The 26,346-nt window shown below is 53.6% G+C and overlaps 1 long non-coding RNA gene across 2 annotated transcripts; it reads left to right on the top strand.

Annotated features, from left to right (window-relative positions):
- Positions 1-13,887: 13,887 nt before the first annotated feature.
- LOC308194671 lies at positions 13,888-26,304 on the top strand. Of its 2 annotated transcripts, XR_013950795.1 has the most exons (6): positions 13,888-15,263; positions 19,708-19,810; positions 19,989-20,094; positions 23,624-23,776; positions 24,272-24,444; positions 24,949-26,304. It is a non-coding gene; the product is annotated as an uncharacterized lncRNA (long non-coding RNA). The 2 variants fall into 2 exon arrangements; XR_013950796.1 differs by lacking the exons at positions 23,624-23,776; positions 24,272-24,444; positions 24,949-26,304 and having other exon boundaries at positions 13,977-15,263; positions 19,989-20,532.
- The last annotated feature ends 42 nt before the right edge of the window (positions 26,305-26,346 follow it).

Here is a 26,346-nt window from a genome sequence, read left to right as displayed (position 1 = left end):
CCTCTGTGGATCTAGGTGCCAACACGTCCTGCAAACATGGCATTGCACCTGCGGCAGCATTATGGGATGGTCACCACACCGTCTGAGCCGAGCTTCTGCGTCTGCCTTAGAATCACAGAATTTTTAGGCTGGAGAAGACCCTTAAGGACACCAAGTCCAGCTGTCACCTTAACCCTACAAGTCCACCACTAAAACCACAGCTCTCCAGGGATGGGGACTTCACCAGTGCCATGGGCAACCCGAGGCAGCCCGCTCCAATGCCAAACCACCCTTTCCATGAAGAAATTCTTCCGGACGTCCAATCTAAACCTCCCCTGGTGCAACTTGAGGCTGTTTCCCCATGTCCATAATGTCCCAATGGGAGTTTGCAGCTCCCGGCACCATCATCACCCCCTTGCACACAAGCAAGGTGACACGGGACTTCCAGGGCACCGAGGAGGTGAGAGGAAAATCAAGAGCCCGACTGTACCCCCAAATCCTCTTGGGTGAGTGTGGGGCTTCATAAACAGGGGATGCACAAGGTGGTTTTCTCCTCTCCACCGTGAAATCCTCCTGCAAACCCCTCTCCAGCAGGAGAAATCCCAGCCCAGAAGCACTTTGCAAAGTGGGAGTTGTACCAGGACGGGGTTTCTCCTCTCCTCCCACCCCAGCATGCAGGTCTGGTAGGGGAGGAGTGGCACCAGGACTGCGTAAACCTCTCTGCGTTCACCCTCGGGATAAACAGGAAGACTGGAAGAGCCGGGCACGGCGACTGCAGTCATTTCTGGGCGGAGGGGAACCCAGCGCATCCGCCCCCGTTGACGTCCCTGCCCGTCACCCTGCTAATTGTGGAGGCAAGGCCGTGTTTTCTCTTCCTGGGCGGTGCTGGGTTCCCACCTACGTGATGCTTGGGTCCTGCCCTGGCCACGTTTATTTATGGACCTCACGGCGTCCTGGAAGCGCGCTAATCCTCTTGTGATAGATAGGGAAACTGAGGTACAGCCCACCGGGGGTGACCTGTTCTCCCCAGAGGCATCCGGCTTCGTAATTTTGTTTGGGCACAGAGAGAAGTTGTGTCCCTTGTTGCCCCTGGGAACAGAGGGGGAAAAGAGCAGCAGCTCCTTCTAGACCCATGGGAAACGTGTTGGGGACCTTTGCATGGAGAGGAGGGAGCAGGAGGCCCCGGAGAACACACTGCAGCTCCCAAAAGATTGGGATGTTCACGGGCTGAGCCTCGGAGAGGAGTAATACCTCTGCGGAGCAGGGCTGGGAGAGCTGCAGCCCAACACGGAGCTGTCCCGAGGCCCTGGGAGAGGCTTTCTGGCTGGGCCGACCCAGAAACCCTGGGATGAGTCCTCAGACTTCAAGGCTGGTGCTGGGCAGCTGCGCTGTGCAACTTTGCTCGGCAGCTGCCCCAAATCCATCGATTTTGGGCAAATCCATCAATTTTTGGGCAGCAGGGCCACCCTCCTTGGGGTCCTCCATGAGCTGCCCTTCGCCGGCTGTCCCACCAGCCCCACGGAGAGCCGCGGCTTCCCCGTGGGTCAGCAGGCTATGGCAGGTCTTTGGGGCTATTTGGGATCACCAGAGAAGGCTGGAGGAGGCCCCCGCCTCCATTCATGTAGCCGGTGCCCCGTTTTGCGCACGGGCGAGGAGCGCTTGACCTGGGCGATGCTTCGTGCTCCTCCTGGCCGGGCGCCTTTCCCGTGAACCCGGGGCGCAGCGCGTCCAGCTGGCAAGGCGCGAGGGAGCTTTGACTCAGCAGGGCTTGGCTCTGGCTCTGAAACCTCAGCCCGGTCCCCCCGTGAAAACCTACTCTCCTCGCTGGGAGGAATGTGCTGGATGAGCCGCAGGTCTCGCTCTGCCTTTTTATAGCTCTGTTTGGGTGCAGAAAGCTGAGCCACCGCACGGAAATCCCCACCGGAGAGAAAAAGGGCCTCGTATAGGGTCTGGATGCTCGGCGACACCCTCCATGTGGGGCTGACGGTGTCCTGTCTCCAGCGGGGACCAGGCTGAGGTTCCCCACTGAAGGCACTGCAGGGTGTGGGATCAGCAGTGCTGGTCTGTCCTGCTTCTGCTGTCCCCTGCACCTTTTCTTTTTTTGGAGCAGGATGACCTCTTCCCCAGAGCCAGCAGCTCCTTCTCCATCCCTCCGGTGCCCGTGCCAGGTAGCGAGCGGGGAGCCAAGGTTTGGGGGATCCGTTTCCACCGCTGCCCTTGGCGCGGCGGCAAGCCCTGGCCACCCCTGGGTGTTATGCAACCTCGTGGCATTAAAACACGTACGTCAGAGGCTTTAATTAGCAGAGGGAAAGCGTTTCGGGGATGCTGCTGGCAGGTGCTGTGCAGCCGGGTCTCCCTCCCCCAGGGCTGGGGAAGGACGAGGTATTGCTGTGCCCCTCCAGCACCCAACGGCCGGAGCAGACGGCCAAAGGGCCACGTCCCCGTGTGTTCTGCGGGGTGTCCTGGGGGACGTGGGGACCTTTATTCCTTTTCTTTTTTTCTTGTAATCCCCTGATGCGGGCAGCTGGTTGCAGCTAGAAGCTCTCCTGGGCTGGACTGAGGTCCCATGGTCAACAGCGGGATGGAGACGGGGCCAACAGGACCCACCTGAAGTTCAGCAGATGTCCAGGACAGGATGGCTCAGCACCCAGCTGGGGTCAGCTCTGCAGAGCAAGACTTGGGACCACCACAAGACCACGTCTGGAAACCATGCCCCATTTGGGGCCCCCCAGTCCAAGAGGGACATGGGTGCACGGGGACCAGCCCAGCGGGTCCACCAGGCCGGGACAGGGCTCAGCGTAGCCAGCTCTGTCTTCTTGATGGGAGGAAAGAGGCAAGCCGAAGCCTCTCCCGCTGGGAGAAGAGGTTGGCATGGCTGTGGTTGCCCTTCTTCACCCTAAGGCACGTGTGAGCGAATGTTGCCTGTTTGCACACTGAGATCTATTCGAATATTGAGATAATCAATCCTTCCCAATGTCTTAGGAGGGTTGCTGGTTGCTTTGCTCAAACCCACCAGGAAAAGACCATTTTCTACTCTGTTCCGAGTGAAATATTTGCAGTTCTGGGCAGAATTAATCCCCAGGTGAGAGGAGAGGTGGGTTGCCTGTGGCTTATTTGGGATCACCCTCTTTGCTGCCACTGCAGGGCGATGCAGCCACGTGCCCCTGAATGCCCTACATTTAGCTTCAAGCTTCATCGCACCCTTAGCCGTGATCTTATTTTGAAGCGACTGATGCTGTTTTAGTCCTGATCAGTTCTCGTTCAAAGGTGATAGAGATTGTCTCGTTCAGACTGGCTCAGGTTTTATGCTTCCTCACCAGGAGGAACATTTCCTCTCACCGTCCCTCAGACAGCACATTTTTGGCACAGGCGGGCTTCCACTTTGACCAATTCCAGCGGTCAGGACAGAACTGGTGGTGTATTATCGGTGTCCACAGCTGTGCCTCAGTTTACCTGCCCGGGGAGACAGAGCTCAGCTATGGGGCAGGGTCACCCGCGGGATTTTGCGCATACAGCCCCATGCACCCCAAAATGCCCCCTATGGCTCCGGCGCGTCCCGGTGGAGCATTTTTGGCCACCTCGTGTTTCCAAAGCCGGATCTCAGTGATTTCCAGCGTGCGGCGGGTGACCTAGGACATTGCCATCCTCTAGTGGCTACACCCAGAAGCACAGCAGCGGCGATGTCTCCGGAGCCACAGGCGCTGTGCGGGGCCCTCGGTCCTCAGCAGGGCAGGTGGACGTGGAGGTTGGTAGGAGCTCCACGGGAGCTCCCATTCCCCCTTCCTCCACCAGCAGCAGGGGTTGGGAGCAGCTCCCCTTCCCTGCAAACAGCTCGGCGCCCACAGCACTACCGCGGGGCTTTGGAAACCTGTATTTAAAGCTTCGGAAACCCGTAGTTAAAACTTTGGAAGCCCGTATTTAAAACCACTGGTGATGCTTTGCTCAGGTCCGTGTGGATCGGACAAACGGGGTTGCTGCATGACCTGCGGTGTTTCCCCATCACCGCACGCACCCTGCAGAGAGACCCCCCCTGCTTCTGTTGGGTGCTGATGGCCAGAAAAATGGGAAATGGGCAAAAAAGAGGATGGAAACTCAGCATGCCTCCCTGCTGGCTCCTGCCTCGGGCTGTCACTGCATCTGCTGGCTCCTTGGTGGGAGACGCGTGTGGTCAGATACGGTTTTGGGATGCCGGCCCTATTTCTCTACCAGTCTCCTGCCCAACAGTGCAAAGGTTGGAAATCGCACCCAGTTTTTGACGTTTGGTACAGATTTGGAATATAGCTTGAAAAAGCTGTGGAATTTCTGCCTCTTTGCACCACAGACTGCTTTTCGTTGCATGGTGTCTTGCACAAAGTGATCCTGCTCCATAAAACAGTAGCTTAGGAACCAAAACAATAAAATCAATTAATAGAAAAATTATTGAAAGAAACTGATTAAGAACAATACAGCAGGGATACAGATGATGTTGGCTGTTGAATGGGATCTCTACTGTTTTTTCCTTACTGCCCTGGTTTGTGTTTGTATGTGTGTTCACAAGACTATGGCACAGATGCATCTTTATGCAAGAGAAGTGTCTGGTCTGATCAGTGGTCCGCAGGAGGCAGACGACAAGATAGGACCTAATAGTTTAAAAGCAAGAAGACAGACAAAAGAAAGAAAAAAAAAAGCCCCAAAGAGACACTCTAACAATCCAAAAATTCCTCAGTCGGTGCCCCTGAGGTCTGAGTGTTTTGGTCGGTCTGTCCTGCTGATCCCAAGTGGGATGTAAATATTCTTGGCCAAAGCAGATTTTCAGAGTGTTCGCAGCTTTTGCTGTATCTGCAATTCTGACGCTTTGTGGTTACAATGGGAATTTGCTACCCTCCAGCTGTCTTTCACTGGATTACAGTCTCTGGCTGCATTTCTTTCTGGAGCACCGGCTCTGGCGTGAACAAGCCCAGAGCTCTGCAGTGAGGTTTCCACGTGTGTCCGAAGCCCGAGCTGCCCGGGAACCCCAAATCAGTCTGCGCAATTTGGGACTGCGTCCCCACAATGCTTTTGGTGGTCTCAACACAAACCGGGGGCTTGTGGGTCATTTCCCAGGACTGCTTTATGCCTTCGGAGAAAGCTATCCATGCAGAGCTTTCTTTGTGTGGTGTTGAATTAATTTCACAGAACCCCAGCGTGGCTGTGGCAGGCAGGGCTCCCTGTGTCCCATGGACCCAGCAGGCCCCCCCAGCAGGGTGCCCAGCCCCACGTCCCGGCGGCTGCTGAAGCTCCCCCAGGAGGAGCCCCCCAAGCTCTGGGCAGCCTGTGCCAGGGCTCCGGCACCCGCCCGGCCCAGCAGTGCTGCCTGAGGGGCTGCTCATGGTCTGGAGAAGACCAAGAGCTTCTGCAGACATCAGTGGAGAACTGAGTTTGCACCCTCACCCCTTCTCCCAGTGAGATGATAACTGTTGTATCGTGGGCTGCGGGGCGGCTGTGAAGGGCAGCCTGCTGTGTGGCTGATGTCCTTGGGGAGCAGGCTGGGAGGACCTCCTCTGACTGTGGTTGTGCTCATAGGGCTTCATCTGGATGTTGTGAAGAGCAACCTACTCTTTATCCTGAGCAGGGAATGGGTTTCCCAACTTCTTACCACTATGCTCCATCCATCCATCCATCCATCCACCCACCCATCCATCCATCCATCCACCCACCCACCCACCCATCCATCCATCCACCCACCCACCCACCCATCCATCCATCCATCCATCCATCCATCCATCCATCCATCCATCCATCCATTCACCCATCCCTCCACCCACCCACCCACCCATCTATCCCTCCACCCACCCAAAGCTCTCTCCTGTTCACTGCCCCAGGGCTTCTTTATTTCAGTGGCCAGTGAGGCGCTGCCTGTGTGAAAGGAGAGCGGGTATCTACTGTCAGTTTGCTCCTTGTTTCCAATTAAAAGACATTGCCTTTAATTACTGATAACTCAGCCAGACTCTCGTTTTTCTCCGGGCTGGCTGGCTGCCTCCAGGCTGAAATGTTTTTGGAAAGTTTCAGCTAAAATATTTCAGCGTTTTGCAAGAATGAGATTAGGAGAGAAGAAATGTTTTGCCCCTGTTGGGTGGAGAGGGAAGCTTCCAGCTGTTTTCTGCAGCTGTTTCGTGTCTTGTGCACTGGAGAGGGCCCTGAAAGCCAGGGGACTGGAGGAATGGTCCTTGCATTCACCGTACAGCAGGGTTTGCCAAGGATGGGGCTCTATCCCTGGGCAGATCTCGTCCTCAGATGATAGCAAGCTCCGTTGGCCGTGTGCCTGTTGCAACCTCCTGGCACGGCAGGGCTGCTCCTTCCTGCAGTGCCTGATAAGGAAAAAAGGAGGAAGGGCCGTATGCAGCTGCCCTGAAACTCTACGTCTTCCTGAAAATCCTTTTCAGTTCCAGAGAAGTCTGTAAAATACTTTTTGTCTTCAGCCCTCGGATTTTTGAGTGGTCCTGTGTGAACCCAGGGGTTGGACTCGATGAACCTTGTGGGTCCCTTCCAACTTGGGATATTCTGTGACTCTGCGATGAGTACACAGCCTGCGACCCGAACTAGAGCATCTGGTTCTTCATGCTATCTCCTCTTTATCCACAAAAACAAATTGCATCTCATGCTGGGACTGCTCAGCTACGTGCTTGCACCTCTGGTACACGAGGGAAGTCTCAATGCCATTGCCCAGCTCGTTTTTCCAAGAGATGCCTCAACTCATCCAGCACCTTTTAACAATTTAATGAGGCAGAAGTTTCTTTTTCTGGAACTGACCCCCACAACATCAATCCTCAAAATCCCCTTCCATTACCTTTGTGGAGATGGGGCAGATGCTGCAAATCAGAGCTGTCATCGAGAAACCCTCCAGCCCTTTTGCTTCCTTGATCCCAAGACGAGAGGCAGGGGGCTCCCTTAGGCAGGGTCTGCTTTAACCTTGACTTTGGCACCGCTTCACCGTAGGATGAGGGCTCTTCCTCATCACGCTGTGTCCCGTGGGATGGGACCACGTTGGTATGGAGCAGTGGGGAAGGAAGAGGGAAATCTGGACTCATTCCAGCCTCTTTGTTCTTGGGTGTGGGGCCTGGGGCTGCCCATCCTCCTTCTCCACCAACATCCTAGATGGGGCTTGTGCTGTCCCAGACCTGCAGCCATCAGACCACAGTCAGAGGGAACCAGGTTCCTGCCGCTACAACTGCCCTCAAAACTCTTCGTTAATTTGCTCCTATTATTTCTTCTGCAGATGTGAACCTTGCTGTTCCTTTCAGTTGAATAGCCGTTGTTTCCGGTGGCTTTTGTGGCACGTAGGGACCTGCAGGAGAGCGTGCTGAGAGGTCACCATGCTCCTTTATTTGTATGGTGCTGAGGGTTGGATGGGGACACTGGAGGACCTCCTGCTCCTCTGTCAAAGGACGTGTCTTGTAGCACTTATAGCCTGACCCTAAATGGCTGCCCCGACGTCCTTCAACAGGAGGGACAGCCATGGGGCACGCAGGCAGCTGTGTAAATAAGTGAGTGTTGCTTTCAGCAGCTTGCACTGAAAAATCAAAGGGAATTCGGGGCTGAGTCAAATGAGGTAAATAAACAGAAGAACCCCCCCCCCACACTGAAAACAGAGTCTGAAAAAAAAAAAAAAAGGAAATCTGACTCAAAACAAAAGAGTTATTTTGGTTTTGTTTCTAGCCTTAACTCTGTTTTGATTTAGTACTGCTGGTGTGAAAAAGCTGTGGCAGATGTTGACTGTTCTGAAACAAACCCCGCGCTTTTGTGTATTTTTTTTTTTCGTCTGGCCAGAATGATTTGCCAAATTCAGAAATTCTTCTGACCACTTAAATACACATTTTTCAGTGGAAAAGGCCATCTGAGCCGTGGCTCGTTACTGCAGGGTGCCGTGACTCATGTAGGACACTCGTGCAAGCACTGACCCACAGCTCTGTCTCAGCTCGGGGTCTCCAGATGCTGCTCTTTGGTCCTCTGTCAGATCACCCAGCCCCTTGCAGACGGTGCCTGGAGCTTCTCTGTGGTCCACGGGTCCCTGGTGGGGCAGCTGCCAGGCTTTGTGATCCATGTTCTTGCTTCATCCTACCTCGGTACCCCATGAGGTGGCACATATCTCAAGGCCTGAGCAGGGACCTCTCCCTTCTCTTCACAAGGCCTTGATGAAAAAGGGCTTGGGAGAAGGCTGAAACAGCGTGCCATGCTCTCTTACAAAGACATTTCTGTGTTGCAAAATAATAAGTACACCTGGGTAGACTTGTTAATTCATAATGAGGCCTGGAAAAACCCGTCATCATTTCAGTTTTGCAGCTGATGCGAATGAAGGAAGAACGTTTGGCAACAAGAGTGGTCTTCTGAAGTCTTGGCCATGGCACTGGGCCTAGCGTTAATTAGGATTGGCTTTCTGTTTGACAAGAGAAACAAAATCTCTAAAACAGGCTTACTTGACTCAGACTTGGCTGAGATGTGGATCTTGGGTCTTGCATTTTGGGGAATGAATGGTCATGAGGGTTCACCATGAAGAAGTGACAGGACCTTGGCTTGATTTGCCGTGGAAAGCAGGACCTCCAGCAGTCCAGGAACTTCAGTTTGCTACCCCAAGAAGGTTGGGGGTCTACACCACATCTGTAAGGAGAGGCTGAAGGTGTTGAAGGGTAGCCACAAAGACCACGGCTCAGCCAGAGACTCTCCTCTCTCCCACCGAATTTCACCAGGATGGACCCAACCCCAAACTCTGGTGGGCCCTCTGGAGCTCCGAGCAAATTCCGATCCAGAAGCTGGAGTCTGTCTGTCTGTCTGTCTGTCTGTCTGTCTCACTCTGGGCTCCGTCAGCACAATGCTCAGGTAGAAATGTGCTGTCAACTCACGACATCTGGAGGCAGGTCTGAGCACTTTCCTTGGCCTGCATCCAGGTGACAAATCCCCTGCCTGCTGGCAGCTCTAGCTCTAGCTCAGGAAGCTGTGCCTTTCAGCTCCTTCTCTCCACCACTGTCACATCACCGAGCTGTTGGCCAGGAGAGGATAAGCGAAGTTGCTTTCTCCACCTGTTTCCTGAACCAGCATAAGAGGTTGAACAAGGCGACACTTTCTGATCCTGGATGGTTTCTCCAGGGCTATACAAATTATTTGAATTGCTTACATTTAAAAAGTGCTCTGATATGTTAATACTGGAGAGAAGAGCCAACAGAATATCACTCGCTCTGATGCTGGTGAATGCCCACCGTAACCTATAACTTATATCCCATAACCCATAACGAATAATCCCTAACCATAAAAATCCATAACCCATGAACTCGAGGTGTTTGGGTGCAGATTACGGTAGCAATATGCTGGGGAGTGGAGAGAGGAGGAGAGGGCTTCTTTCTGGTGGCCACCTCTTTTCCCCAGCCCTGCTGTCCTCGGGCTATCCCGTGATGTTTCGGGCTTGGCGGAAGAAATGAGGAGATGAGAAATGATGAAAACCAGCAGGATGGCAGCAGGTGAGCAGAGGGGCCGGTGGCGTGGCTGAAATAAGAACCGTATCTGGAAAGCAGCCTGCCAGCACAGCCAGCTGCCTGCTGGCCAGAAACATAAACTGTGTAGGAAGGAGGTGATGGGAAAAAGACACCGCTGTGCTGGATGTAGCTCTGACAAAGAGGGAAACTGAGGCAAGGTGCCTTGACCTGCTGGGTGGATTTTGCTCTTTTCTTTGCTTCTTGTGCTAAAGGGGTGTTGCTTGGTTGGGCTGTACCCAGGGAAGCTCCCTGCAGGCTTGGGGCTGGGGCCTGGTGCAGGGGTTAGCAGGAACCAGCGGGGATTTAAATAAACCCCATGAGCACTGACAAGAGCAGAGAGCTCTGCGAGCCGTTCTCAGCAGGAACTGAATATGGTAGACTTCGCAGGATTTGCTTTCCAGTGTGTCTCTTTGGGCAAACCAACAAAAGTTTGGGACAGTGGAAGCGGTCACCTGCGAAAGAAGACCCAGATGCATGGCTGGAATTTTTCTTTTATGCAACCGCATCAGAGCATGCCCTCACAGCCCAAGTGTATCTGGGCTCTGGTTCCATGCTGCCGGGTAAACAGGATGTTGATATAATTAGCTTTCCTGTCATCAACCCTATAGTAGCTGTACAGTGGAAAAAACCCTCTTGGCAGTGTTGGGGCATTTCGTTATGGAAAGATCCAGTGTCTGATTTCAGCCCCCTCATTCCCTCTTCTTCCAAGCTGTAGGTGGGAGGTCCCAGAGGTCTCCTGCTTCTCTTAACACTTTGCCTTCCTCACCATCTCCATTTGAACCCAGGAGAAAAGGTGTTTGGAGCTTGGCACAAGTTAAAAAAATGCCTGTGGGACAGGGGAGGAGACCGGCCTGCTCATTGCCAAGGGTTTATGTGGGGATTTAGGGATTCTGGGGACAAGGAGCCCTGTAAATACCCTGATATGAGAAAGAAACAGTCTGCATGGCCTAAAGGAAGGACTGAGCTTTGAGTCCTTCTCCCAGGGATGCAAAACTCCCCTAACTATTCATAAGGTGACTATCGCAAGCACAACAAGACTCATTTAAATCTGGAATAAAACAGCCAAACAAAACCAAAACCCATCAACCCCCTCATAACCTTGCATTTTAGGAGGATGCAAAGCAAGATATTTGCACAACACTAAACCTTCCCCAACTGCTCTGAGCTGGGAAAAGCAATGTAAACGAGTCTGTCCTGTGGAGACACACATCCACATGTTCTGTAATTTTTGATTACAGAGTATCCCTGCCTTGCTGATGTGCTGAAGCCCGGAGGCCGTGGGCTGGGGAGGGTTGCAGAGGTGTGGGTGTGTGTGCACGGCTTCCCAGCTGTGTCCTTGGCTTGGGGCTGGGCTGGGGCAGGGGTAAAACCAAATGGGTTTTGGTTGAGAGAGCTCCTGGGTGGCCCCAGAACTCCCTCTGGGCCGGGGGAAATGTCCCAACCCTTGATGTGAGACCGAGCGGAGGCTGTTTGGGGTGATTTGGGGCTTTACTTGCATAGCGTGGTGGAGAAGGGGCTGATGCAAGTCAGGGTATGGCTGGGGTATGGAGTGGGGAGGCTGTGGCCTTGGGTGGGCTCTGAGGTCGCAGGATCCCAAAATGTGAGGGCAGGCAGGGTCCCTGGGTGCCGGTGGTGCCCCCGGAGGGGCAGGGCGAGCCGCCGGGGCTCCAGGCTGAGGCCTCTGGGCCTTGCCCTCGGCACCACTGACAAAAGCCTGGCTCCGGCCTCTCCGCACCCTCCTTTCATGTATTTATTCACATCAAGAAGATCCCACAGACATCAATAAAGGCCCCCAGTGTCTGTACAGCAATTGTATTTCAAAGGATGTGTTGCCCACATGACTTCTCCACCAGGAGCACCACCCTGCTACGAGCACGCTGACGTCTGGCCTGGTAGGGCCGTGTGAGCACATTTCTTCACGAGGGGATCCATAGCCCTGAACCAATCCAACTCTCAGCCCGCTTGTGCTGGTAGTTAACAGGGTCTTGCTTAAGGCCACGCTCTGCCATCTTCCCCTTGCTGATGTTTAAACGTGCCTCTGGGTGCTCCACACCTTGCTGGGCTCCAAAGTCCTGCTGGCCTGATCTGGTGGGCAGAGGCAGACACGGATTGCTCGCAGGGGCTGGCCTGGCCTTGCTTCACCCACAGCACGATGGAAATACCGTGGTTTGTGCTCTCAGTCCGTGGGAGCCCGCCCTGGGCTTGCTTTTTGCCTTGCAGCCTGGGCAAAGCTTTGCCTGTGGCCCGGCCCTCCGCGAGTCCTGCCCTTTCTCGAAACACGCGGAGCTGGTTGACCTTGACAACTCAGTGCTCTCGCTCTTTATTTTCCTTGCACAGACATCCCTCGGGGCTTTCCCAAGCTAGATTAAAAACAGAGCACCCACAGATTACAAAACAGAGCCGCAGTCACATCTTTTTCCTATGCTATTTTCCTACTCCCACCCCGACCGGCTCTCTGGAGCAGAGGCAGACCAGCTGGAGCCACTGGCACTAAAAAAGCATCCAGGACCCCACAGCCACCCACAGCTCAGTATCTGTGAGGCAGCAGCCAAATCCGTGGAGATTTAGGCTGGGTTGACCAGGAGGGCTCCGAAGGAGGGGATGCAGAGAGGCTTTGAAAGATTGCACCAAAAAAACCAGCTCCATGAAGCTGTGGGCAAACATGATCTTCCTGGTCCTGTATTGCCTGCAGAAGTTACTGTCCCAGTGGATTTTCCCATCCCTCACAGTGAAACACCAGCTTCAGCCATGCCCTGAGCTGCTCCAGGTAGAGTCTGGCTACTCATGGTCATCTGCATTGCCTTCTGAAAACAAGAAGGGTGTTACTGGCTGCAGTCCGGATTGCATAGGTAGTCGTCTCCTGATGGCCAAAGTCATTCCATGTTTGCTGGCCGAGCATCCTGAAACGTCCACATATGCAGGTGAGATGTGCTAAGGTCCACACCGCCAGTGGCTGCAGCTGGAGATGAGGTGAACAGCCTGAATTCAGAACGATGTCCGTGAAAAGAGGGGAGGAAAGTGGAAGGAAGCTTGTGGCTGTGATAAACGCAAAAGTCTGGGCCAAGTAACTGGGTGTCGGTGGGGTGGTGACCCTGATCTGCGATGATGGCTCTCACCGTGGGTTTGTATCTCAGGCAAGAAGAGCAGGGGAGTCTACGGCGCCTCCTGTCAGCAGACAGCTTGCAGTGACCGTGTGCTGTAGAAGCCTTCACTAAAAAGTTGGTGGGACAGAGCCACTGGCCAAGATGCAGTCATCAGAGGGGCTAGGATCAGCTCATGCTGCAAAGTACTCAGCACCACCTGATTTACTTGTTCTTTGCTTGTCTTCTTTCACATAAAGTTCTTGCTTAGCTAGATCCTCTAGTACCTGAGAGCTGAATTTGTTTTCCCCCCAGCACGTGGGCAGGGCTGGGCCCGGGCACCATGATAATTTGAGGTGGGCAGCCTTCCTTCCCTCAATTTCCATGTCCAGGTTGTAGATGTTCTCAGAGAGGTGGGGTGGTGAGGCTTCACAAGAAGGGAAGTTTCGCCGTCTTCTTGGTTGTCTTCTCTCTGTAAGGCTTCCTTTCTCTCCCACCCTCCAAAGTGACCACCTTCTTGCTACCTTCCTGATTTCTACCTGTGGCAAGGGAGTGACCTAGGGTCCTGGTGGGCTGCCAGCCAGGTCAGTCCCAAGCACCCTCCATAAATAAAGCCCTTCTAGCAGAAGCACCGCAGGTCCTTCTGCTGCTCCTTCTTCACAGGTCCCGCATGAGCCAGGGCTTACAGAAACAGCCTGAACTGCAGGGCCTGGGTTTGCCAAGGGCAACCCTGGCTGATGCTGTTTCTGTTTGCTTGGGCTGCTGGCAGGCGCTCCACAGCCTGCAGTGAGCCAGCTTCGCCCAGGGCTTGCAACAGCGGGCAGGAGATCTGAAAGCAGAGGGATTCCCCGCTCACATTACCGTTAGCTGGAGCCGGGGCTGCAGGGGGGGTCGTGTGTATCGCTGCCAGGCAGCAGGCGCAGTCTGCAGAACAGTGGGAAATGCCTGCGGTGTGGCTCAGACGGGCTGGCTGTGTCTCTGTGGGGTGGGTCCTGCTCCCACCTTTTCCACATTTTGGCAGAGAAGACCTGGAGGACCATCTCCAGCATCCAAAGGGAGCCGCTTCCTCCTTCCCTCTATATCCCATCCACTGACCATGGGAACCAGAGACCCCATGTGCCCCAGTGGGCTTCAGGTCAGGTCTACACATCTAGCAATTACTCCATGGGAGTCTGCAAGACTGAGCAAAACATAAACCCGTGCCAGGGGAGCAACCTAGCCATGAAACCTAGGAGAAACCTGTCATGTTGCTCCTCAAATAACCTCTTCTTAGCAGTGGATGGTGGCAGAAGTCAGCCTGGCCAGAGGTGAGCTGGGAACATGCTGCTTCATTCCTTGCACAGTCTTTCACTGGCTTTCCGAGTCCCTAAGATAATTGTTTGCCAGCTTACAGGTCCAAACAGGGTTAGGTGAGGAGGAGCTGGGGTTGGTTCTGTCTCTTCCCAGCGCCTGTGTCCTTGGAGGCACAACTCAGGCTTCTGGGGCAGCTCACACTGGCACAGCATTCGCTTTGTGAATCCGTAAAGAGATTTCTGCTCATTATAAGGTCTTCATTGCTGTCTTGTACGGCCAAGGTCTTCTGAAGGGCTGACCAGTCCCTTGGTGGTGAGGTCACAACCCGTGAACCTTTGTGTGGACACGCTGATGCTGGCATGGGAACTGACCTTTCCTAAAGCTGAATTTAGAATCAGTTTTTAGTGTAAACGCATAAAAAGAAGACTGCCTTCCTTCCTTGGGTGGGACTCTTTCCCCTTCAGACACATGCTTTTGTTTGCTCATGGGTATTCATGTTCGGGAGAGATAATGTCCCCAAAGCAATCGGTTGGCGTCACAGCGGAATGGTTTCCCTGCTGGGCTGCAGTAAAACCAGGCCCTTTTGAACATAAATGTCAGGATTGCTAAGCTCCTTAACTTCCAGTTGCATTACCCACTCATCAGATGATTTCCACACTTCAAAGGGTGATAGAAAGATGACGCAGGCTTGCGGTCTGCGTGCATCTCCCGGAGCACCACGGCACCGCTTGCCCGAGGGTCTCAAATGCTTCACTGAGCGGACGCCGTGCCAGCACTGGGGCTAGAAGAGGGCAACCCTGAAACAAAGCCACCCCTAGAATAAGGGAGGACAGCAAGAGAAAGGAAGGAGTGTGTTTTCAACATCTGAAGACAAGATATTCAAGCATTTGTAATATGAATTGATTCTGCTGGCCCTTTTGGGATTTGCATTGCCTTCACAGCTGAATTACTTTCGCTGAAACTTTCAGCTCATGTGGCTGCATAAATAGTTTTAATCCTGCTCCCTTAAACTGTCCCCGGATAAGCATCTGTGTCATCTGAAACATCCTTGGTGTCAGGGCTCCGAGGGCAATAATAAGCCTTAACAGCCCTGAACAGCTCCACCTGGGGCCTCCACTCCACCCATGGACCCAGGAGCACTATTTAAACTCAGCCTGGGGCCTTCAGACTATGTTTGAGGTGTTTTTGGAAGAGTGCTGGTCTTCAGTTAGTCTATCAGCTCCTTGCTTTCTGCTTTGAGGTTTGGTTTGTGTCTCCTGAATGTATGCCAAACCAGAGTGACCAACAGAGTGATTCCTGTGGCATCTCCTGGTCCTTGTTTATGCTAACATCTCTGAGCATGTGTGCAGGAACAAAGTAAGGGATTCAGCTCCTGGACTGAGATGCTTATGGTTGGAAGGATCAACAGGTCAAGTCTGGATGTCCCAAGGTAGGCATGCTGCTGCTTGAGATGTCTGAGAGCACCCTAGATTTCCACAGTGTGCTGGCTAGGACAGGGTAGAGCTTTACTGGTGAAGGGGGAAGGCAGACCTAAGGCATCTCTAAAAGCCTGAGCACCTGGACGGAGATATTCCAGCCTGCCAAGGCTGTCTCCAGCTGGAACTCCAAGTTGGTCCCCCAGTGAGATGTGTGTGGCCTCCAGACCTGTTAACTTCTAGCATCTTTTCTTGTCTAGTCTCACATCACAACTGCTGCCCTTTGCTATGATGCCATTGCCTTGCTCCCTGTCACCATGGGGGGGTGTCCCCAGCAGTGCTGGGGATCTGTTTTGGTGGCACGTTGTCTTCTTCTCTCCCCTGAGACCCCATGCTCTGATTGCTGAAGGTTGGCTTGGGCTGGCTGTGTGGCATGTTGGGGATGTAGTGGAAGGGACAGCCCCCCCCCTGTGTCTTGTTCCCTGGGGCTGAGACCCCTCTGACCTGGCCATGTCTGGATCTTGCGCCTTCCCAAGACCCTATTAAGGCTTTTTATTTTCTGCATCCCAAATGGTAACGTCCATCTGCTTGCCCTGCTCTATGAGCAGCCGACAGCTGTATGGCCCATGGGGTCCTGAAATGGGAGAGCAGCCGAGGGAGGCTGGCCAGAGGACGAGCTCCTCGCCCTGTGGGGTGGGATCAGAAGCACGGCGCCTTGGCAAGTTGCCACCCAAAACTGAACCGGGGCCACATTCCTGTCATCAGCCGGCCTTGGCACAGCTTGCAGGTGCCCTGGGGTTTTCCAGGACGCCGGTTTCAGCTCAGGGCTTGCCATGGAAGCCTGCCCTGGAATGAATTTTGGGGTTGAGCTCCTGAAAGCAGCATGCTGTTCACGCTGTGGTTGTTGGTTATGAGCACTGGGAGGTTAAGCTTCTGTAACTGGGCTGACAGCAAACCCTGGGGCTTGAGGGCAGTATGGTAACTGGCTTTTAGGATGGATGTGGTGGTCTCTATTTTTGTCTACAATGCAGAATGCTTTTTGGAGCTATGTGTAAGGATGGCTTCACTCGATCACGCTGTCCCACTTGCTGAAAGCTTTGTCATATCTCATCCATGGGAGTTTTCTCTCCACCTCTGTCACTAGCTGGCATCAGCTCATGTCCCACAGTCCAAGCCTGCAGAAACCTTCCCCCCCTCTCCCCTGCTAAGTATCACTGTGGATATTTTTTATATATTCCTAAATTGCCCTGAGGCAGTAAGGGTCGCTCAGCCAAGACCCCAAAAGCTGGGGGATGCCAGGTTGCCCATGCTAACGTTCGTGTTGTTCTTTGGGTGTGTGATGGCACAATCTGGAAGAGCACATTCCTTCATTTTTTCCCCATCATATGTGGGCTTTTCTGTATTTTTTTGTGTGCACCAAAGAGGTTATTTAGATTTATTTTTGTTTACTCCTTGCTGCCCTGGGTGACTGCTGGCCGTCCTCTTCAGGCAGAGCTTGAAGTCCTGCTGTTTCTGGCAGTGCCGTGTGATCTCATGACGCAGGTTTCCCTGCCAGCGTGGGCATCTAGGAAATAAAGAACGTGTGAGTGAGCGATCCCTTCCTCCTCCTCCTCCTAGTTGAGGTGATTTAGTAGCCTGGCAGCAGAGATGGCTGCAGTATTTGCTGACGACACGTAGTGGCTCTAACGAGGAAAGCAGCAGTCCTTCTCTTCCCTGCCTCGTGCAGGGCACTGCCCCCTGACCCCCAGGAGAGCTGCAGACTCTGATTTCTTATTATAGGGTTCAGATTTGGTCCCAGAGCTGCTTTGTCCTTGCGTTGAGCAAAACAAGGTCTGGTGGGGATGAGCATGAGCTCTTCTGTGCGCCGGGACCCAGGGTGAGGATGGGGAGCTCTCCTGATCGAGGCAGCTGCCATCACCTTAAAGTTTGACATCAGCGCCTTCATTTTCTCCTAATGCTGATGTTACTGGGTATGAATAACATAATGAAGGTGAAACACAAACCTGACACAGGTGTCCCAGCATGGAAAGTGTTCTGGATCGTATGAGGCTGAAGGGGTGACAGCAGATGCTGCTTGTGGAGACATCAAAATATTTAATCCTTCGCTGGAAGTCATTACCCAGAGTGTCACTGCAAAGTAGGAGATCAAAAGAGCACAGTGAATATGTCAAAATAAAAGCAGAGATGAAGGGAAGCAGCTAGCAGGGGATAATTACCAAACAAAACACAGATCTCTTCATCTCTGGAAATTCCCTGTGCTGTAAAAAGAAAGGTACGAGGTGGAAGTCAGGGGCCGCCGTGTCTCCTGCTGTCTGCAGAGCCGTGCTGCTTCCCCTTGCACAAAGCTGGCTCACTGCTGCAAGCAATGTTTGGTGTTGGGACACGAGTTTCAAACTCAAACTGTCTTGTTGGATTTCTTTTCATTTCTTTTTAGAGTTCTTAAAATGCAATTGGTCTTTTTTTTCCTTATCAATTCCTTTTGCGTGATCTTTGCATCTCCCTGCCAGGCAGGAGGAGGCTGCAGGGCTCTCCTCGCTGGCAGTGCCTTTATCCCCTGCTTGCTTGCTCATGCCTTCCTGCTGCACGCATGCCCACTTAATCCCCAAATGATTTCCTTCGGATGAGCTGTGCTGGCAGGGCACGTGAATTTTGCATTGGGTATGGAGCAAGGCTCTGCCGAGTGATGCCCACACCTGCACGTGGGGCGTTAATTCCAGAGCACATCTGTAACATCCTCCTGGCCTGAGCAGCCGTCACCATCCCAGCTTTCTCAGGGATACAGGCTGGGATTTAACTGCTGCCCTTCTGGCTGGCTCCCTGCCTGCTCTGGAAGTGGGGGAGAAAGCCATGGGATGCTACTCCAAATTGTTTCTTCCTTAATTGTCACCTGACTGCTGCTTTTTTAGGCAGATGGAGCATTTTTAGGCATTTTCACAGGTGGTTTTCATTTTTCTCTCCTGTCTGTGAGTTTATCTGTGATGGAGAGGAGCTATAAAACCATCACAAAGCCCACAATAAGTCTTGGTGCTGAGTGCTGGGTCTGGATCTGCCTTGTAAGTCCTGAACCAGGGATCCAAGGCAGGAGACAGACTTGGACTCCTCGCTCCTTTCTCTGGTTCCTTTCAGGCCCTGAAAAAGGGCACTGGAAACTTCCCATGAGAAGGAAGATCCTCAGAAACACCAATTCAAGTGGTCCCTGAGCTCTTGGAGACCTGTTGCTCTGTCTTTGGTCTGCCGTGGCACACCAAAGCCTAAAGGGATTAGGGATGCGAAGGGTTTCTGTGGGGGAGTCTGTCCTTGGAGTGTCTGAGCCTTGGTGTGATCTGGGGGGTCTGTGTACGGCATGAGATCCGTCTCGCGCTGCGGTTTCGTTGCCTACCCCCACCAGTCTGCAGAACCCGTCTTAAACCTGGGGTGTCTGCTTTCCCTGTGAAGTGAGCCTGGGAAGTCCCCTGGGTGCAATGGGAGATGTTCCCACACCTGGCGCGGGGAGCATTGATGTTGGATGAGCGGTAATGCAGTTTGGGTAAACGTGATGTGGCTCATTCCCAGCGCTGGCACAGGATCCGTGCCTGAGCGGCAAATCTGAGGGAGAACCTGCTGGCTGCCATGGGAGAGCTGACACCCAGATTGTCTTTGGTGGCCTGAAAACGGACATCTGGTGGCACTGGAGACACCTCTCCCTCCACAGCCCAGCATCGAGATGGGCACATTTTGGTGTCTTAATGTGCCATCGGAATCCTGCCTCTGATGAGGGGTTGCAGGATGGCAAACACAGATGCACGGGGTTGAGGGGAGGGCAAGGCTCACCCCTACCTATGTCAGGATGGAGGAGCTGTGTGTAGGTCTCCTGGAGACCTGGGGGGAAGCTCGGCCCTAAACCCACAAGAAACTCAAGAGCGGTGAGCTGGAGAAATGCACAGAGGTGTCTCAGTCTTATCTAGACTTGTGCTGGGTAGAGTGATGGCTTTTGGAAACCCCTTTGGTGATGGCATCACTGGCGGGGCTTGGGTGAGCCGGTGACAATCCAAGGGGTTTGGGAAGTTGAAGAAGGGAGTGTTTCAGATGGGGGAGATCCCAGGGGCTCCAGCCATTTGGGACCAATGCTGGGAAGAAAGCGGAGATGCACCATGGGGATGTAGTCGGGGGCTGCTGGGGAGGGTGGTCCTGGAGGAAAGCACGCTCGGTAGATGTGGTGAAGGATCAGTAGTGTGGGGGCAAGGCTTTTGCGGGAAGGAAGCGATGTGCTTTGGAAATGCTGTGTCTGGGAGAGAAGCTGGGCAGGATTTAGCTAAGGCTAGTCAAAAAAAAAGACACACAAAAAAAACCACCACAAAACAAACCACCGGGAACTTGAGATGCGTAAGCTACTTTGAGGCTGGGGATTTTGTCCCTTCAGGGTTCTGTTTCTAGTGGGTTTAGCTTTGATATTTAATCTTTCATTTTCTTTTCTTTCAGACTTTGTGCCTGTGTTTGAGGTTAATTCCTACAAAACACCAGCCGCCACCCCGAGCCACGTACCGCGGCGTGCTCAGGCAGATCCTGTCGGAAGCGGCGCTCGGTCAGGAGCTCGGGTTTGGGGGTGAGGTGGGATGCGGGACCCCCGTGAGGCTTCACAGAGATCATCTCTCATAATGATGAGATCTCCTTGGGAAAACACAGCCTTGCGATTAGAAGGGAGGCGCTCCTTGACTGATTTCCAAAGCCAGCTCCTCCTGCCTCTCCTTTTCTTGGTGTAGGTGCCCACTTCTATGGATCAGAGCCCACGCTGGGTGGTGAGGACTCCTGGGAGCACGGTAGGCATCCGAGGGTCACCCAAGATGACCCAACTGATGAGCCAGGCAGGTATGTGATTACCTGGGTGCTTTTGGAGCAGGTCGCACTGCCCTGACTCCGCTCCAGGATCATGGCACCCTGCGCATGCAAGGACGGGCTCGGGTGCCCTTTGCAGCTGCCTGCCTTGCACCTGGCTGCTTTCATCTCCCCCCTTCTCCGGGGAGAGGCCTCCAGAGCAGGAGAGGGCTGCCAGGTGCTTTCCTGTGGAGCTGGATCTTCGTTGCTGCCTGTCCCGATGACGAGGCCTTTGGGGTGGGTTCTTCAGCAGCTCTTCTCCCGTGCGGTTTGCCTGCACTGCCAGCAGCCCCATGACATAAGGCAGCATCCAATGCATGGGCTGGAGGTCCCCGTCGAGCGTCCTGAAGCCACCAGGTACTGCAGTGCCTCCAGGACCTGGCTTCAGGTGCGAGCAGTAATCCTTTTGGAAAGGCGGGTAGTGCAGAATGAGGTGATGGAGCTGGACCTGATGAAGCTTCTCGCCCGGTGGGGTCACCTTTTTGTTGGACCTGATGTAACCCCACCAGGTGAGAAGTTTCCTCCTTGTGATGTGTTTGGAGGTGCTGAGAGGAAATGCAGCACAATGAGATTGGTTTTCCAGTTCAGGATAAAAGGGTAAGAAAAGCCCTGCAGAAAGGCGAAGCAGCCTGCTTGTTCAACAGGGTGAAGCTCAGGGTCGTGTCCTCCTGGAACAAAAGCCTTGGAAAGAGACATTAGGAACCAAGCAGGTGGGTCTGGTTGCTCATGTTTCTGTTAATGCAGGTCTCTTCCTGGCCTTCCAAGGAAGGATTGTTGATAAAAGTCCTAAAAAGCAATAGATGGCTTAATATTCCAGGGAATGTGAGTGCTGGTTCAAGGCCCGCTTCCCAGCAGTGAGTGGAAGTGACAGTGCTCACCACAACATCCTTCTCGTGACAATAAAGGTCGCATTTGGGGCTGTGAAACCAGGAACACTCAGAGCTGAAGACTGCCCACAAATTGCCCCGAGGGCCCTGCTGGGTGCAGGTGTCAGGGAAATGCAGGATGTTGTGTGTGTGCCTGGCAAGTTGGTCCTGTCCCAAGGAAAGGGGCGCGCTTGGTCTGGAACAAAGTCAAGAGGCTCCTGCTCTGTCTGCATCACCTCTCGAAGCCTGGCTCTGCACTTCTGACCTCTTGGGATGTCCTTTAAGGTGATGTTACCCCTGGCTCGAGCAAGATTCTGTTTGTTGAGGCTGAGATCCTGGTGTACAACTCACTCTTTGTTTGAGTAGAGCGTGCGGCTGCCTCTTGGTGATGTCGGGAGGAAAAAGCAGGGAAAGCACAAGGTCTGGTAAGAGGCTAAAAGGGAGGATGTGGTGCCAAAGAGCCGAAGGCTGCAGTGGTGTGCAGCCTAAAGCGGCAAAGTAGAACTTGAACACCTTCAATTTTGGAAAAAATCAGTATGTCCTCTACAGGAGCATGATTCTGGGGATAGTTTTCTCCAGAGGCTCCTCTCCCTGATTTCAGGTCACGTGGATGCAACTGGTCTGCCCTTGGTGGTCTCCTCCAGCCCTCCAAATCCCAGGTCTCATGCTCAGAGTCCCCACACCAGCATGTGCCCCTTTGCAGCACCTTAGCTCTGTCCAAACCCTTAAAGAACATCAATTCAAGCATCCCAAATGGATCTGAATCATAAATGGTGCTGTCTCCTGGTCCCAGGAAAGCCACAGGAGGAGCAGAGGAGAACCAGCCCTGGGTGATGTGGTGGGGATGTGCACAAGGTGGTCTAGCAGGGAAGATGTGAGCTGGGTCTTGGGTGAGTTGCCTTCCACAGAATAGATGTGGGTGCGGGGAAGGGGAAAAAACTTCAAGGGAGAGGGAGGCAGAAGAACAGAAGTGGGGTGCAAAGAAGATTTAGAGGGGTTGGAGGAAAGCAGGTGAGGAATGACACCCTCCATCCTCTCCTTTACAGCACACAGGAGAGAGAGGACAAGGTGAGAAAGCAACACGAGTGGAGGGAGGGGGCGATGCTAGTGGGTCCCTGCCTCTGAGACCTATGCGAAAAGATGCTGGAAAGGGAAGTGGAAGAGTAAAAAGCAGCAAAAGCTGTGTCTTTGCACCCTGGGAGGGGAAGGAAAGCCCCCTGCATTCAGGGAAGCACAAGTATTGAGCCAGCTGGGTGCCAGAACAAAACGCCTGGTTTCCCACTGCTTCCAGTGGCCATAATGTGGCCAGGCTTGTTGGCGGCGAGTTTCCCCCGTCTATTCGTGAGTGGTGTGAAAAAGCACTTCCCTTTGTTTGTTTTAAGCCTGCTGCCAGGCTATCTCAGCACCTTGCAGTTCCTGCGGAGGGGGAAGGCTGCTCCCCGGCCCGATTCCCTGCGGCCCAGAGGCACAAAAGCCGATGGGAACTGGCCACGTCTGCGGCAAATTGTTGCACTGTGGCCCTGACAAAGGCTGGTCACCCCCGTGCCTTGAGCTGCTGCAGCCCTGGGTTCTCCCAGCCTCGCTGCAGGTGCTGCTTTTGGTCTTCCTTGCATGGGAAATTCATCGTGATGAGCTGGGCGCTTGGTTTTGGATGCTTGGTTTTGGCTGCATGGTTGTGCACTTGCTGCTGGCTGTCCCCACTCCTCCTCCTCCTCCTGGCTCTGGGTGCAAAGAGGCTGGGTTTGGGAAGCAGAGCAAAGTTCCCACCAGCAACACAGCCCAGTGACGAAGCACAACCCGTACAAACACCTGGCAAGCGTCCCTGGCCCAGCTTCACACCTAGAATAAATCAAACCATCTTCCTTCCTGCACAGGCAGCCCCCGAGGAGCCTCTCGCTCCTGCCACACACGCTTTCTGTTCTTTCCAGGAGAAAACCGGCTTCCTCTGGAAAGTTCACACGACGAAAGCTTTTCATTTCAGACTCACCCCCTTGACCGTGATTCCGGCCAAGAGCTGGGAACAGGGAACGCTGGTCCCCTCCGGCTCTGACTTCAGGCACGTTCTGCGCATCTGCTGCTAATCAGGGAAAAACATGGAAATAAAACTCACAAACAGTTCAGAACGAGGATAAACGTCCTCCCAGTGATGGGTTTTCTTTGGCTTTCTGCAGCCTGGTGCTTGGAGGTGGGAGTGACAAGGTCCTCCTGTCCGTCTGTCTGTCTGCTGCTGCCCTTTTTGTGAGCTTGCTGCCTGCAGAGAGGTGCAGCAGCCCTCCTACACCAAGCCAGGGGGTCCTTGATTTTACCTTGCTTTCAAAGCATGATCTTCAGAGGATGAGACTTGTGATGAGGGATTCATCTAGGTTTCCTCACGCAGCTCTAAGGCAATAACTCAGTGCTGTGCGTGCCTGGGGAGGAAAATCACCTCGCCTGCAAGATGATCTGGTGCCCAATGTCCCCCCACCTTCCTCTGGTTTCACCTGATGATATCCATCCCACCCAAACCCTTCTTGGTAAGAGCACCACCACCAGGAATGAGATGTGTCCTGCCCTGCCTTGCTGAATCCCTGGCTTTTTTTTTGGGGGGGGGAATTAGGCTCTGTTGGCTGCAGCTCCCTTGTGGTGCCTTGGATAAGCTTTCTTTTGACTCATTTCAGCTGCCTAAGGGCTGAGCGCTATTAGATGCGATATGGGATGTCCTGCCTGTCCTCTGCTTGCTGGCCCAGGAGGACATGGATCTCCTACAGGTTCACAGCCATCTCAGATCCCCATGAAGACATCAAAAACCTCCTGAGAGGAGTGGTTAAGAGGTCAGGGCTCCTTAGCTTGTGAAAGAAGAGACTGGGGGGAAATGGAGCAGGTCCCTCAAATCCAGCGTGATATGGGGAGGTGGGAGGGGATGGCTCACTGACAATGGTTTCTTGGAGGAGTTTATAGCTGAGGTTTTGGGGTGGGGGCAGAAGGACTGCTGTGCGTTTTAGAATTATAGAAACATTTAAGCTGGAACAGACCTCTAAGATTGTCAAGTCCAACCTAGCACTGCCAGATCTACCACTAAACCATGTCCCTAAGCACCACGGCCACACGTCTTTTAAATACCATCCATTTTACGTGGATGAAGAGCATTGCGTGTGTCGGTGTGACAGCAAAGCAACCCTTTAGTTCTCCAGCACAAAATCTGGTGATTTGCAAAAATGCTCTCAAAAATCTTTCCAGGTGGCAAACCCTTTGTCAGCTCAGTGAGGCAGGAGGAGGAAAGCACGGCGAATTCAATAGATTTTTTTTTTTTTTGGTGTGTATACAAGTATGTACTTGGAAAAGAAGCCTCCCATTGTATTACCTCGGAAGAGGGAGAGCTCCACGTGCCTACAGGAGCGCCGGGGCAGCGGGAGGCTCAGCATCCTGCTGTTTTACAGCATTTCCATATCCCTGGGTGAAAGTTGACACGAGGCTGCCAGCTGACACTATTAAGGAGGAGGTGAGTTTTTTCTTTTTACGAAGTCTTCCTCTCAGACACCCCAGTGACACAGGATCTTTGTTTTGGAGTTACATTAAGAGCTGCTTTAGTCTCCCCGCAGGCGATGGGGGAGATCGCCAGGAGGGGAGCAGCGATTTCACAGCAAACCCCTTTTAGGGTTGCTCTCCTGTCGACAGCAGAAAGCAACGAGGGGGAATACCGTATTTTGTCACTGTCAAATCTCGCTTTGTTTTAGAGCAATGTATTCCTTGTCTCCTTAGCTAGTAGCTCAAGTGATTAACTTGTTGTCGGTGATTTATGGCACCTCTCGAGCTACTGCCAGGGTTGTTGGGCTGACATCACCAGATGGTTCCACTCCAGAGCCAGCAGATAAGCCATGCCGACTTGTTGCTGCCGTTTCGGGCAGGCTTTGCTGAAACATCAATGGGGTGAAGTGCAGCTAGGACAAGATCCAGGAACAAGCAGGGGCTGGGTGTGCTCACCCAGGCCTTCCTCTTCCCGCAGTGGCTCTCCAAGCGCTGGCGTGGAGCAGGAACTTGTGCTTCACGACATTAATCTCTGCCATAGCGGTTTCCAGAGGAAGAAAAAGATAAAGAAGCCAGTAGCTGCATGCTGCAGGTGAGATCAGTCGCACCCAGCAGCTGACAGGCCTCAGGCTAGGAGGGAGCATCTTAAAATTGGCTCCTCCTTACACCTACTGACTGCAGCTGTGGAATACCAAAGAGGTGGCATTGCTTTTCCTTCACCTCCCTGACTCTGCTCCTCTGGGTCTTTTTGCCCTATCCACGACCAGAAACCTTTCCTGTAGGCAGGTCCCTGGTGGTTTTGTCCATGCTGCAGGCATTCTTCCTTTCCCATTCAGTGTCCTCTGCAGGAATCTTCCCCAATGGAGCTTGAATACCCTCTGAAGCGAGTCTTCTGCCGCTGCCCTGAGTGGTGCTCCAGCTGGGGACAGGGAGGAGGAGGTGGGGGCTGCAGAACATCCCTGGAGGGATCAGGGATGGAAATATCCATCCAGTCATGGTATCTCGTTCCATGCAGAGTGTGGTGTGCGGTGCCTGCAGCACGCAGCTGCTGGAGCCACCTGCCTTCGCCATGTGAATCCTTCTGGTTATTCATGGATGGGGCCAGGTTTGGCAGACCTGGACGGGCAGGGGCTCTCGGAGCTGCAGAGCAGATGTTCGCCGGTCTGGGGTGCCAGCAGAGGAATTTGGGATCTATCTTCCCAGCCCGTTTGCTGGGCTGGCCAGAAGGACAGCGGGCAGGAGGAGGTGGCCCTGCAGAGGGGGGTGCAGCCTCCTTCCCTCCTGGGGCTGCGCGCCTTGTTGAGCACAACCGCACATCTCCTGCTGGTGTTTCGTCAGGTCAGCAAGTAATTCTGGCTTCCAGCTGCTTGGGGATGAAACCAACATCCTGGCAGAAATTTCCTCGAGCTGGAGTCCCCAGGGGCCCTGACGGTGTGCGTGCAGACAGGTCTGTTGTCTCCTTACACGTCTTCTCCTGCTTCCCTCTCACCCAAACTGATGTGGCTTCAAATGTGGCCCAAAATATAGCCTTTGGCCACCAGTTAGGAATTAAATGGGCCCTGGAGGTGGCTGTGGGTGGTGCTGATGTCCTCAGGACCTCTGTTGGGCCTCCTCAGGGCCCTAAAAACGTTGGGGCCTATGCACAGGCGTTATCCCACTGCTCTGAGACACCTGCGCGAGGCTGGTAGACACGACACGGGACATGCAGGACCTGGTGGCGGCTGCAGAGGCTCAGGGAGATGGATCCTGGTTGTGTTGGGTACAACATTTCTCCACCGGCCCGGAGCCAGGGCTTTGCTGTCCCGCTCCCAGCCCTCTGCCCAGCCGCAGTGGCACGGCGCGGCTCTAAAACAGGATGCCGGCTATTTTCCTTTCA

The sequence above is a fragment of the Anser brachyrhynchus genome (assembly GCF_964034855.1).
Source record: "Anser brachyrhynchus genome assembly, chromosome: 4".
In the NCBI taxonomy this organism is placed as follows: domain Eukaryota; kingdom Metazoa; phylum Chordata; class Aves; order Anseriformes; family Anatidae; genus Anser; species Anser brachyrhynchus.
Note: the sequence above shows the minus strand (reverse complement) of the source record. Positions and strands in the feature narration are given on the sequence as shown.